Source organism: Mixophyes fleayi, chromosome 8, assembly GCF_038048845.1.
Source record: "Mixophyes fleayi isolate aMixFle1 chromosome 8, aMixFle1.hap1, whole genome shotgun sequence".
NCBI lineage: Eukaryota > Metazoa > Chordata > Amphibia > Anura > Limnodynastidae > Mixophyes > Mixophyes fleayi.
The window spans coordinates 27,379,268-27,395,007 of NC_134409.1; the positions used below are offsets into that span (position 1 = coordinate 27,379,268).

General features: G+C 38.4%; 1 protein-coding gene across 3 annotated transcripts in view; it reads right to left on the reverse strand.

Annotated features, from left to right (window-relative positions):
• The window catches only part of SEC16B (SEC16 homolog B, endoplasmic reticulum export factor), a 111,661-nt gene that overhangs the window by 9,199 nt on the left and 86,722 nt on the right, over positions 1-15,740 (reverse strand). The window lies entirely within an intron of this gene.

Below are 15,740 nucleotides of genomic sequence, written 5' to 3' on the forward strand. Positions count from 1 at the left end.
AAAAGAAGATCTGGCTTGGATTTGCCTTTGGATTAAAAGAAGATCTGGCTTGGATTTGCCTTTGGATTAAAAGAAGATCTGGCTTGGATTTGCCTTTGGATTAAAAGAAGATCTGGCTTGGATTTCCCTTTGGATTAAAAGAAGATCTGGCTTGGATTTGCCTTTGGATTAAAAGAAGATCTGGCTTGGATTTGCCTTTGGATTAAAAGAAGATCTGGCTTGGATTTGCCTTTGGATTAAAAGAAGATCTGGCTTGGATTTCCCTTTGGATTAAAAGAAGATCTGGCTTGGATTTCCATTTGGATTAAAAGAAGATCTATCTTGGATTTCCCTTTAGATTAAAATATATGGGAGTCTGTTTGTGATGGCAAATATGGAGGAATGAGCATCACATTCCAGCTATATACTTCACATTTGCTTCCTCTCGTCTGTCCACTGAGGGGTGTTGCAAGAGGATGGGGTGAAGGTGCCCATATCTGGTAACGCTATTAATCATTACCATGCAGGGTATTGAGTTGCTCCCTTTTGTAGTCCCTGTACCGAAATCCTCCACTTCCGTCTATTTATGAGCAAAATCGTGCCGAGTCTCTAAAAGAGGACTTGGTGTCTGCACTTCTTAGGGCAGTTTTGACATAAGCTTGTGCTGCTCCCACAGCATATGGGGTGACTACATGGACCCCCTCTATGATGGGCCATGTGTGCAGTCTAGGAGGGGTGTGACTTCATGGAGTGGGAAGAAAGCACTGGTCCATGCAGCCACTATACATCCACCATAATCTGGCCAGGGAAGTAGATGGTGGCTCTGCTGTCCCACCTTTCTGTGCCTCTTGTTATTTGTAATACCTAAATAATACATATGATGCCTCTCTGTAACAGCAAAAACAAAGCACTGGGGCTCTATGTATATAAGTATATACCGCCCATGGCTTGGATTTCCTTAAGGATTCTTTTTGGATTGGATTGTTTTCCCCTTCAAAAGAAGATATGGCTTGGGTTTCCCCTTGGATTAAAAGGTGCAAGAATTCCCATTGAATTATGGCAGTGTAATAAAGTGATGAAAAAGTGTATTGGGGAGTGTTGTATTTAGTTAAACTTCATTTTTTATAGATATGTGTCAATGTTTTATATATTTTTTATACCAATGCTGTATAATTGTCAGGGGGTGCTTGAAAACCCCACTGAAATGAATGGGAAATTCTCCATCCCACTTGTGTCTGGACAAGTGTATGTGAACGTGCCCAATCAACTTTGAGTTTGCCGCATGTAAGCTACATATGAAATGTATGCAGAAACGCATTGTGTATATATGTGTATATATATATATATATATATATATATATATGCAAATGAAACACCAGTGGGTATCCAGCCTAAGTTCAGCTATGATGGCCTAATCAGAAATCAAGGAGTATTTAAAAGAACAACAACCAAAGATTATGAAACATACAGTAATGAAAAATACAAATTTAAATAACTAAATATAAAAACAAATGTGTTATTTATAGCTCACAGAACTTATAGGACAAGTATGTATCCATGATTGTTACATTTTAGAGAAATGTCTAATATTGAGCTAAAACGAGTGGGTTAGTTAGTATAAAGTACATCTGACCCCATCTGGAGTGATTAATGGCTCCTCTGATTGGTTGTGATACGTCAAACCTCCCCTTCACCATACCACACACTCTTTTTTTTTTTTGGCTCGCTGAATGATTATTTTTCTATTAATTTAATGTGATTGCTTTTTCTTGATTTCTTAATTATGTTTGCACAACTAGTGATGGGTTGATTAGCATTTATAATACTGCTATCACTGCACATTTTTTTTATCCTCATATAAAATCACCATTTATTGTCTTTCTAATGCTCAGGAACAAGTACCTAGTAATTAAAGTTACTTTTTGCACATCAACAAAGTAAGAAACTAAAACACATTTAGTCTGAATGTGTCTCTACAAAACGCAAGTATCAGATTCATTGTAATCTTATAATTATTTGAAAACTATTGAATTTTGTTAATACAAAGATGTATAGCAAATTAAAACAAGGTGAAAGTAATTAAAAAATAATATTGGAATCATATGAGAAACAAATATTTAGAGCTACTTTTAAAGAGGAACACATTTTCTATGGTTTCATTTGCAAGACAATAATTATTGCATATTTTACAGAACAATTACGAAGGGATGTACACTAAATGGATCATGACACAAACAAATGGCATACAATGGCATGATACAGAAGCCAAATAATGCCCTGCCCAAATTAGCTTACAATCTGATAATGTGAAGCTTTAATTCTGTATCTTACTTATAGTATCTCTAATGCACTTTTTTTCCTGTATGGTATCACTGGAAGTTTTGATTTGATACTAACATAATAGATGCCACACAATATTAGAATTTAGTTTTTCTATAAGGTAAGAAAAGGGAATAGAATTTAGAATGTTGGCCATTGAAAATGGGGAATTTAGATGTCGTGACAAAAGCACTAGTACACAGACTCATTGTGGACATACCGTAACCATTATGACAATTAACAAATTATTACTTTGTTTACAATGGTTTTAGAGATTATGCACCTTTAAATTTAAACAGGTGTTTAGCATGGACTTCAACTTTACAAATTAGTTTTTGATCACATAAGGGTACTAAATTTCTCAGTAGCAATCTCATATGTTTAGTCTCTTCCTAAGTAGAGTACCTTGTGATTGCTCATATAAAAACATAGAGTGCATAGGGTGCCAATGCCTTCTGTAGTCATTTTCAGTTCAGTGATGTCCATATTTTCCCATCATTTGAACTGTACTTGCGTTGTTACATGAAATTTACATCTACCACCGCTTACCTTCTGAAATAGGCTTTACCACATACTTGCCAACTCTCCCGGAATGTCCGGAAGACTCCCGCATTTTGCAAGAGTCTCCTGGACTCCCGGGCGAGTGTGGCAATCTCCCGAATTCTGCCCACTTCACTAGGAAATGCCCCACTTCCTAGTGAAGTGGGCAGAATTAGATCCCAAACGCCGCGATTCCCGGTGAATCGCGGCATTTAGCCCTGCCCCCTGCTGTCAAATGACGCGATTTGCGTCATTACATCACGGGGGCGGGGCCAAAATGGCGCGATTTCGGCGCCCCACCCCCCGCACGCCCACCTGCTACAGAGAGTCTCCCGGACACCAACTTAAAAAAGTTGGTAAGTATGCTTTACCATTGCAAATAAATATGGTGATTTTTATTGCTGGTGGGGGTGACCTCCAGCAACAGCAGTGCTATCTTTGGCGTAGACCCCTTGATAGATAGAGCAAAATGAAAAAAAGCATGTTCTCTCTAGAGATAGGGATTTTTCTCAGTTTGATAAATAGACCTTTTAATATCTACTAACCTACCCAAACTACACACCTTACAGTCTGTTCTGTGCACGTTGTGAAACAATGCCATTTTTGCTAGCAAAGAAGCCATCTTGTTTGCATTATCAGTTTCAGACTATTTTTATTATCCTTTATTTATGGGGTGCCACAAAAGGTTTGCAGTGCCGTACAGAGGGCAAACAACAAAACAATACATGGTATTACAGGACAATACAGTAAACGAATAACAATACAACGCTCAACACAGCTAATGGTAGTCTAAATGGAAAATAGGTTACAAGGGGTATTTTCAGTGCAAACTTAAACCTGTGCCCATGAGTGTGGGCGCAGATAACAGGATAAAATCACTGATAGAAGTGTAAAAACAATGGAGCGATAAAGTCAAGGGGACCCAAGGAGGATGCGCAAGTGAGCAGAAGTCATAGATAAAAGTGAGAGATGGTTACAAAATGGGAGATGACAATAGTCACTGGATGACCAGAAAGGGCAAGAGGGAGTATGTATGGAGGTGAGGTTGGAGATGTAAGGAGCAGTGGATTTAGAGAGGACTTTGTACATGATAGTGAGGAGTTTGAAAAGGATTATGTAGAGGAAGGGGAGCCAGTGTAAGGCTTGGCAGAGAGGTGAGGCAGCGTTAAGTATAGAACAAAGAGGAGCGAGATGGGAGTAGGGGAGGCCATTAAGGAGAAAGTTACAGTAGTTCAGGTGAGTAAATGATTAGTGAGGGGATAAGTGTTTTGGTGGCATCATGGGAGTGGAAGGGTCTGATATGGGGAATTTTGCGGAGCTGGTAGCAACAGGATTGGGCAAGAGATTGGATGAGGGGGGGATGGAGAGGGCGAAGTCAAAAATGACACCAGACTTGGGGAACAGAGGAAATAATGGTGCTGTCAATAGTGATGGAGAGGTGGCGATAAGACTCCTGAGGGAGGGAAGATAACAAGTTCAGTTTTGGCCATGTTAAGTTTGAGAAAACAGGGGAACATCCAAGAAGAGAAAGCAGAGGGGCAATTGGACCTCTGAGAGAGGAGGGAAGTGAAGAGATCAGAAAATGAAGGGTAGAGTTGGGTGTCGTCAGCATAGAGATGATACTAGAGGCCTAAGGAACTAATGAACTCACCCAGGGAGGAGGTGTACAGAGACAAGTGCAGAAGCCAAAGGACAGAACCCTGCAGGACCTGAGAAGAAGCAGGGAGAAGTGGCCCTTGGATTTGGCCAAAAGAAGATCATTGGTGATTTCGGTCAAAGTAGTTTCTGTGGAGTGGAGGGGATGGAAGCCAGATTGGAGGAGGCCAGAGAGGTAGCTGGTGAGATGGTTGTAGACAAGCCACTCAAGTATTTTGGAAGGAAAGGAGAAAAGAGAGATGGGGCGGGAGGTGGGGTCAAGATTGTTTTTTAAGATTGGTGCAACAAGAGCAGGTTTGAGGGATACAGATAATCAATAACTTAAAATGTGGGCCCTCTGAATTGTGCTTTTGTAAATCTAATTGTCTATCAATGCCAAGACACATCAATTAAGAAAAATCAGGAAACTGGAACGAAATTCAGATAACATGCACAACAAAATGTATTCTATCAAGATAATTGTAGGATATGCAAAACCCTCAATGTTTCAGGAAATACCCTTGATCGAGTAATACATTTAAATTCCACATTAGTCATTCTAAATATGCATACGAATGCACACAAGCCTTGAGAATTGTTGCCTGCTGGTCCAGCAGTGCATGTTATTACAGGGAAAATACTCAAATTAGGTATCACACTTTCTGTTTTTCTGTTATATAATTCTCCTGTTTAGAAACTGAATAGATCTAACCGGAGAGTGCAATTTTCTGCTATTATTGTGATTATTTTTAGACAATACAAACTGTTTTTGAGCACACGGTGAAATGTAGTTTACCACATTTACTTGATTATGAAAATGGATAATTCAGGACATCTAGGGCCTATTTTATCAAGGCACATATCTGCAAATGTTGAGTGTATCATACACAAAATCACTCTGTGCATGCTCAGAACCAAACCATATGCCAGTAAACGCAGCCATGACTGCTCCGTCTTCGAACACAAAGGACAACAATTTTGGGGAGTGAACGGGGGTGGGAAAGGGGCGTTTGGTTGTAGTCAATTTACAGTAAGGCTGTTCCAAACTTAAGCGCACACAGCCACATCTGAATAAGCTTTGGGCATCTCAAAGTTACTTATTTTTCTGCTATATCTCTTGCTCCAGCTACAGGGCTAGTCTAAGCCCTGAGTACTAGTAATGACAGTCTCATATGCATGCTATAATATGTGTTTGCAATCAAGAGCAACTGTAAAAATATTTTGTGTTCAGTAGATATTAAGAACATCCTAAAAAATAAATGTATTTCAAAACACCTTTTTTTGTTTTTACTGTTTTATCACTAAGGCCTATAATATTGACAGGTGACATTAAATCCATATTTATTTATTTTATAATCCACATAGGTATTAGACGTATTCTGCAGTGTCTTATGTAGTAGAGCACAGCAGACCTACATACCTGAAATAATCAGCGCACATAACTTCCAATCCGTTCCCTGTTGAATTTGGAAGCAAGCAAATCCGAGTTTGTTTAAAAACGAATGTTACTCTCCGAATGGGTGCCTTGATGGACAGGCCCCTTGTGGCCTTAGTGCTTGTGGACATGTGAGCTCTGTTCTGTTTCAGACTATTTCTAACAGGCTACATATATACATACTCTCCGGAGTTTTTAATAGGGCAGTTCTATTTTCTGCAGCCATAAAGTGAGGTGTGACCTGGCAATTTTAAGTTTTGGTGTAGAAACATTGGGGGAAGGCCGGGGCATAGGTTTATGTGCCCAAATCAGGAATGCTGGGAGGTAAGTATGGAGCAGAGACAGGCGCGGCCTGGGAGATGACAGCCCAGGGGCGCACAGGCGGCCGCATCACATGACTCGGGATGCGGCCACGTCATTGATGGCGTAGATAAGTAATTTTTATTACGCCATTAACCACTATGATGATAAATAGAACCCAAAGTAGTGAAAGGATGTTTAATTAAACCAAATGACAATTATTTATCTTATTTATGTTCAGAGGCGGGCTGGCAAATTTCAGCCGTCATTGATGACGCGGCCGCGTCATGTGATGCGGCCGCATCCCATGTCATGAGATGCGGCCGCCGGTGAAAATGTGTATATTGCATTCGGGGGCAGCCGGCCGGCCTACCCCCCTGGCCCTAATAGCGGTAAGACTGAGCGGCCCGGGGGGGGGGCGCTGCCCCCCTGTCCCCCGGGCCAGCCCGCCCCTGAGCAGAGAGGACAACGGAAAAAGGATAGTAATGATCATATACCTTATATGGTTTAAATGGTCAAGTCACAATTTTAGAAATATTACTAAAAATTGGCCTATCAGAAAAGTGGCATTGTTTGGACAGATCACGGAGTGGTTTGGGAAAATCATTTCCAATCAGGAATGTTGGCAGATATCCTTAATACACATGTACATACATTTATATATTAGAAAAAAGATCACAGACCCAAAAGCAAAACAGTCAAGATGTAACACACAAACGTCATTGGAGGTGCCCTAGATTTCTGCAACAGCGGCTAGTTTTATGGAGTTAGATGGTATTTGCACCAGCCAATGGGAGAAGATTGGTGCAGTGAAGACATTCTTTGCAGAGTACAGTATAGGCACAGCAGGGGTTATATTTACTAAACTGCGGCTTTGAAAAAATGAAGATGTTGCCTATAGCAACCAATTAGATTCTAGCTGTCATTTTGTAGAATGTACTAAACAAATGACAGCTACAATCTGCTTGGTTGTTATGGGCAACATCTACACTTTTTCAAATCCACAGTTTAGTAAATATACCCCTTAGTTTTGCAGAATACTGCAAAAAAACGGATATTGTTCATGGCAAGATTACTGAAATTAGGTAAGTGGGTCTAGAGGGTGCATTTTTAGGGTGATGCTTGCTTTCTGAAGGGGCACAACGAAACTCTGCAAAAGGTATTTTGTGCACCAACTCTGAGCTGGCAATTTGTTCATGTGTGCCACGATTTCCGAGATGCGTGGGTTTATAGAACAGAATGGCAGTGTTTGCACAGTAGCACAATTTGCCAAGTCTGAATTCAAGAGTTGGGTGGAATAAAGGAGGTCCTTGTAAGGTACAGAGTAATCATACCGATACCCCTAGAGTTTGATTTTTGAAAGTGGTAGAAGAGTGAATTTTCTGGGGTGTTCCTTGATGTGCAAAGAGGCACACAGACATATACACTTAAATAAAAAAAGTTTTTACACCAGCTCAATGCTCATGGTTTTTAATGAGGTCTATTTTTACAAAACATACTGAATAATATACCCCACAGCCACTTTGGGAGAATAAAGTGTAACTGCATAAAGACTTGAATAAAGTTACAGTATGTACAGTTCCTTTTTACAAAGGAGGTATCCTCCCGGTTTGTTAAAGATAAAGCTTTGATATGGCCAGATCTCTTGAAATGTCAGGCTTTTATAATCTGCTTCTATACCAAGGTCAAAGTACGAATCAGAAGTAGATAAATCATTATCTTTTGTTTCCAAATGTAATAGGTGTTCAAAGAGCATAGATTTTTAATATAAAATCCATTATTGAGCTACTTTTTACCAGATAAACCAAAGATGTTCTTCAGGAAATCTGACTTAAGAGAAAAACTTCTTTTTAGCACCTAGCGCTTTTTGTATAAAAAAAAATAGGAAAACTAAACATTAAAAAAATAAATGTGTTTGGCTAAAAAAAACCAAACCACTTGGTTGCTTTAAATGCAACAAATCTGCTTTTATTACTTGCAGGGGGAAGATATTTTCAGTGAAAAACTTCATTATTTTTTAACACAAACTAAATTATTTATGTACTCCAGTGTGGATGCGACCTGTAATATGTCGGCCGCACCACAAAACTCTTTGCTGTCGCTTTTTAGAGCAACGTAGAAATGTTGAACTGTGTATCTAATCACAGTGTCTGTAGACATTTAATTTATCATCACAAAAGTACGGTTGACACTTTCAAAAGTGACAAGAATATAAAATATTGAAGCTACTAGTAGAGGTGATAGATGTAAACGGTTATGCATAAGAGATGCATTCTGAATTTTCTAGTTTTTTTTTTATTTATATCAGGCTTATGAAGGGTTAACTACAGACTTAATTTAGATATCTCTGCATTTGGGACTTTGTGACTGGACAAACTACTTTAAATAGAGGCAATTGACCATGTGTATCCGCTTCTGAAAAAACGACTTGATTGGTAATGAAAGGCGTTTAAGCATTTATAAGGCATTTATCTGCAATGTCAGACTTTTGCTGACTTCATACATTGGGAACACACCTCCACTTACCAATCAGAGGAAGAAGTTCCTTCTGCAGCCAGTAAGCACCCACCCATATATAGACATTCAATTTTAATAAGACACAGTTGTATTGAGGTTCGGAGCTACTTTTACCTATATTCCCGCACCACGGGGCCTTTTCATCAAGTATTTATTTGTCATATAAATCATGAGGAAATGGCTGCTTACACATTATTGAGTCAAAAATTAGTATTGGTGCTATTTAGTAATAGGCTAGAAAAGATATCTCCTGCTTTAACCAAACTAACACTCATTTACCACCGTCCCCATAAACTTCTATGGGGACTAAAAACTGGAATCAATTTATCAAGCTATAAAGCTTAGATCTTGGGAGTTTGCAGCCGACTGCTAACGCCACCTGAGGATGTAGTTAGCAGCTGAAAAACATGGGCACTGTAGTGCATATGCTATGGGTAGAGGACTATTTTCAGATCCCTCCCTTGTTAAGTTATTGGTGCACGTGCAGTTAGGTCAGCTTTCTCAGGCTCTTATCGGAGGGGCTGTCCCAACATGACTAGGATCATAAATTGATGTGAAAATGCGTCTGTTATTGCTGCGATCAGCAGCAATAAGAGATGGCACTTTATGGACCAAAAATGTATGCCTAACACTGTGGAGTGACTCTCCTGCGAGTCGCATGTAAGAACCTGCTACTCCGCTTTTCATCAAATCATGTTCTGTACTCAATGGGACACATTTATCAATGTTCTCAAAAAGTGAAAAATAGTTTTCAATCCTTATCTCATTGATAAGGATTGAACTATTTCCCAAATTTATGAAGAACGCAACACAGAAACAGCAGTTCCGATACACTACTGGTTCTGTGATAAAAAAAAATACTTACCATGCCTCTACGTAATGTGCTGTCTCCGGATCTCCTCCTTGTTTTCTTCGTTCCTCTTCATACTGCAATTGCTCATGTGCAGTTCGAAGACCTGGGCATGCGCACAAACATCTCCACTCTCTCTCTGCAACTATAGTTAGCGGTGAGTGACAGGGAGGGATCATGTGATCCCTCCCCACATGCGCTGTCCAGCTCTGCTCTTCGGAGCAAAGCTGACAGCACTGAAATTTTTCATTTATGATAATGTACACCAGCTTTAACATACCAAGATACCGTAAAAAAAAAAAAAAACGGAACTTGTTAGACTGCGGTAGGGAGCAGACACCATACTATTGAATGGTGACTGCTCCCAAAAAACGAAACAGAATGCAAAGTAGCAGATATCCACGATATCTGCTGCGATGCACCATTCAGAAATATGCGGGACACTCCGACTTGTGCTGAAGTTACGGTGAGTGTGTGAAAGTTTGATAGCACTACTTCTTAAATATGCCCCAATATGAGATGGAGGCTTTTACCCAATGGACTCTGAGTCTATGATTTAACTTAAACAGTGAGCGGTATGATTTCCAATTTGACCTTATTTATCTCTTCTAGCCCAGTATTCTTCATTACTATGGAATATATTATATTGAGATAGAGAGGACAAGTGTTTGGATTGTATGAATGCACTTGTAATGTATTAGTTATATATTGGAGATTTTATTGAATATATGTTCATGCTAGATAATGTATGATCACTACAATAGCTGCATGACAAGTATTATTGAGTTTTTAATACATATGAATAAATAATTCAATCCTTCATCAGCCAGAATCATATTACATATTTTTATGGTATTTTAGCGCTGATCGTATGTTGTTTTTATATTTAGTTTTAGGCACAATTGCCACATGTAATAAAGAACGTATTCTCTCATCCTTAATTTAAGCCATAATACTATAGGGCAAAACCAAACAGTAATTTAGAATAGGAAAAGTTTATTTCATTAAAAGAGAAGGTTGGACTTTGAGGTGACACTTTCACCTTTGCACACTTTTAGGTTGTATATAACTTTCTCAAGAGGAGAAGGTAGACGTAAACCTTGAAAGCACTGGTAAGGCCATCCAGACACACCAGTGTAAAACAAGGGGAATTTAGTGGTACGCATCAGGTGCACTACTTCGTAATTGACCTCCTTTGATTATTTACAATGTGCAAAACTTCTGAGGCACAGTGTCAAATCTGCTCATGTGCCTTGATTTCTTTTTTAGGGGTGTCTTTTTTTCCATCACAGCACATAGTTTGGTGGGCATTTTTACTGACCAATGGGAGGAGTTGGATAGAGAGAGTGCAGACTGTACCAAGTTCTGTAGGCCTGTACAAAAATGGGATTTCATTTTGCAGAGCGAGATTATTGTAATAAGATAAGGGGTGGAGAGTGTGCATGTTTAGGGGTGTTCCGTGCTTTGCAGAAAGACGCACAGCCATTAACACTTGGCAAAAGCACATTCATTTTGGAAGCAGAGTGCCACTGAATCAGAGCCAATGGGCAAATCTCTGGTAGAAACTGAAGGCAATTTGTTACTTAGCATTCAAATGTAGGGAAATTGGTGCAAATATAATTTATGCAGCTCAACACATTTCCAATAATAATATTCTTACTGTAGGACGTTACCTATCTCCTTTAAGGTCGTTACAAAACAAGCTTGCAGAATTTGTCTTTCATTACAGAGATTTTCTCTGTCTCATAAGTTCATTATAATACATGTCAACTGACCTTATCTTTTCTCTAATATCTTTATAAATGGTGCGTTTGACGTAGTTCTAGCTACTGGTCATGTTGATGGATGAGCCATAACTCATGAAAACCTCCATCATGTCCCGGAGTTGTCTGAGTATTACTCTTAACAGTTCTAATGTATGTGAGGTGTCCAGACACTACTGGGCTTGAGTAGTTCAAATAAAATGACGGAAATCGAGTGCATCCATTCAGTGAGGGTTACAATATCGGTAGCCAAGAAACAAGTAAATGAGTTTTCCCAGGTATATCTATGACCTGTATATAAGCACTCTGCTTGTTGCCTCAATGAATAATGACCTCATAGTAGTGGGTACATTATCCCATATACGTCCTTCATGTTAGTATTGTACATGTGTGATAATACTTTCACAATCTGATACTTTTAGAGTGCAATAACGTGGCATTGGAGTATAACATCATTGGAGGCAGGGTCTTGTGTTATTAAAGGCCAGAACCTGAAGTTCTGATAATCAAGGGTGGGACTTTAACAAGAGACGAGGGGAGTCTCCAAAAAGCAGAGGGTAGATGCAGATGGAAGAGTCTCCCAAACGCACTGGGAAAACCATCCAGACATACCAAGTAAAACGAAGGAGTTTTGTGGTGGGCATCAGGTTCACTTCCTAAATGACCTCCTTAGGTTATATAAGGAGGCAAGTGGTGGGTATGACTAGTGAGCGGGGCCCAATGATGCCAGTCCATCTGCTATTTCAGCTCCTGCTCTGCTCCTCTGACCAAGGTTAATTCCCCCTTTACCCTACCGTGAAACCAACCATCACTAAGAAAAAACATTTTATAAGTGATAACGTTGAGTGTTGCAAATAAAGAACACTTAAAGCAGCACATTATTTTAATCTATCTTATTATTCATGGTATTCTCCATGCTCTGTCTAAGACAATGTTAGTTTTAATCTGTACATGACTTATCATCTATTGTGTGGATGCAAATAAAGCATAGTTGGAAACCACAAATAATTAGATAATTAATAAATCACATAAACATGTAAATTAAAGCCACATGAGATTTAATTACGAGGGAATATGACAGAGAGACTAATCTAATATAATACTTTAAACCAAAACATGGAAACTTGAAACCTAGATAACTTACTGAGATATTATTTTTTTCAATGTACATTGCTACACCAACTTGTATGATTTATTGTATAATGTAAAATTCATCGGGAAGTGCAAAATTCCCATTCTTCAAAGAATTTACTGTTCTGCCCTCCAGCAGTTTGAAATCCCAATGCAAGGTGCAGAAATATGATTTGTACCTTAATAAGGAACCCAAGCAGAGTCGAGTTACGTGTCATTCAAAGCTGAACTTTTCAAAGTTTTGGCAAGATCAAGGATGGGCAAGCGGTTCGTAGTACAGGGATAGAGTACAGAATTCTACAGAACTATCTTTAAATGACAAGACGGGTGAACAACTGGAGAAGTAACAACATCAAATCACTCAGTTGTAAACAGATGAAAGTCGTTCTGTTCCTGCACGCACTGAAGCTGCTAACAGGGTAGCTTATACACTCATCCAAAGTTAGTGCCTTCAGTATTTGGACTTTGACAGATCTTTAACCACAGCAGCACTAATAAAAGTGCACCTGTTGTCCACACGCAGTAGAGGCAGCTATTTTGTGAGCATTCAGTCTAGTGCCAAACCACTAGAAAGTAGTTCCTAAAGTATATAAGCAACTCACTGATTTCATCAGTACTAAATTAAGTGACATATTCTCCGAAACTTTGGTTCAGCCTACAAAACGGCTGCTTTTTCTATGTGTAGAAACAGACACACATTAAACAGAAAGCTCTGACCCAGCAGACATTGAAAGAAAATATTGTAATTCACTGTCTGCAGTCACGCATTAAAACACAGTATTCCAGCTCAGACTCATTTGAAGTGTAGTATGACATTTGGGGTCCCTGGTTCAAAGTCACAGACTCTGCTGAATTCTTGGCCCTATCCTCTGCCAACATCTTCTTAGTTAGGATTTTATAAGACTGTAGAGGTTGTTCTGCAACACCATTGGTCCTCTGAGAGTTTTTCCCAAGAGCTTAGAAATATACCGGTACTTAAATACTCAACTAACCCGCCCTCTCCCCTCACCTTTCCCATTCCCCTTCTGTCTTTATGTTGTCTGCTGTTCGGATGCAATACTTAAATATACTTGGCTGCTGTTATCCTTTCATACCTCCACACTGGCCTGGTACCGTTATGATCTATATATGTACAAAGACGCAGAGAGATGTAACTTTCATTGTACCTAAAATGACCTGTTTGTTAGTTTTTCAAAACCCAATAAAATTTATTTAAAAAAACTCTAAAAAAAAAACACGAAAAAAACAAACACCCACAGTACTCCAATAACAGAGATCTACTTGTCATGGAGCAACTCAGTGAGGTCTAAGGTTCCTGGTGACTTTATAAGCATTTCCATTTGTTCAACGCACAAAATGAACATAAAAACCTTTAAACAGCACTCTAAACAAGACTATCAATAATTGCTAATCAGTGAAACACAAATGGCAGAAAAACGGAAGCTGCAAAAGGTATAAATAACATAATACAAAATAAATTTATTTCTAATACACTATAAAAACATAATTAGTCAAACACATATGACCAACATATAAAACCATATATTAAGTATATTAGTAAAAACGTGAGGTGAAGAAAAGTCACCGTTTAAACTTTCTTTTTAACAGAATTCAAGCAATAGAGATTCTGTTCGTAGGTAAGAAGATATTCAGATCTCAAATTTTATAGTTCCTTTTTAGCTTCAGATAAAAGTTCCATAACAAGGTAACATATCATTTGTAAGGAAACCTGTAATCAGGATTTAGTGTATATAACTTGATAGAGATCTCCTCACGGAAGCATAGTTATAGGAAACAAACCTTAAAATAGTAGCATGCACAAATTTCCTTAGAGAATAAAACTACTTTCCTATTACACATATGCCGAGATTGTAGCTCAAACACGGTAGTAGCGTGAACCCTCTATTAAAGGCAATCAAGTCAGGTGACACCTGTAAAACTTTTCCTACGCTCTCAAGGTGCGCACGCCAATACATTAAAAGTATCTTCCATAAGTTATCAACACACTTAATGTAGTATTATTATTATTATTATTATTATTATTATTATTATCATCATTTATTTGTTGGGCGCCACAAGGTTTCCGCAGCGCCGTACATAGTACAAACAGTAGACCATACAGGGTTAAACAGTACAGAACAATAAACACAAAGTACCAATGTATGGTTTTACATGTTGATCATATGTTTTTGATTATGTTTTTAGAGCGCATTGTAAATAAATTACATTTGTTTTGTGATATTTATACTGTTTACCGTCTGTTTTTGTGCCATTTGTGTTTCACTGATTAGCAATTATTGGGAGGCATTTGGCAGTATCTAGGTAAACAGCAGCCCAAACCTTATTTTGTTTTTATTCATTTTTTGAGGATTTATTTGCAAACAAGTTATCTATAAGTCTTATTTTCACAACTTTTACACATTTGTTTCTTTTTATCTTTTCTGCGTCTGACATATCCTGTTTCAGCACACAAAATGGCTGCTTGTATGCTGTCTGAGGTAAGTGCTCTTTAATAGGCAGATCAGTAAGCAACGGCAGAAATGGAAGATAGTGCAAATCACTGTCAAAAGGACATGTTAAAAATATTTGATAGGTATGGATGCTTTAACCTACTGATCTCTGATATAAAACCTCAGGGGATACAAGGGATGAAGCAACAAGCAGCCATTTTTTTGTTTCACCTCACAAAATACGATTCCCATATTTTTCCCACTTTTTGGTGCATTTGTGCAGTAAAAGCATAATATTCACAAACAGGTTTTATCCTATACAACAATAAAGGAGGACGCGAAAAGTCCAATTCACTTCCTATACCTGTTAATGCATGTGCATTGGTGATAAATTCTCTCAAATCAGTTTGCACCTCATGGGGTAAAAAGTTTTACACATGATCAAATTTAATGACGAAACACTCCTAGAATCTACGTTGACCATGTGAAAAGCACCTGCTATCATTAATTATCACATGTAAAATAACATAAATAAGATAAATAATTGTCATTTGGTTTAATTAAACGTCCTTTCACTACTTTGGGCTCTATTTATCATCATAATGGTTAATAGCGCACTAAAAATGACTTATCTACGCTTTATCGCAGTATCGCTCCGAAGTCACAGCATAAAATATCCAGAGTTACTTACTGCCCTGAATTTCCCATTCAGCTCTACTGTGCCTGTGTGGGGGCCGGGGGCATGTCTGGGAGGGGAAGATTTCATTCCCAATCAAATTTATTTTTAAAAAATATTTTATATATTTTTATATATTTTTTAT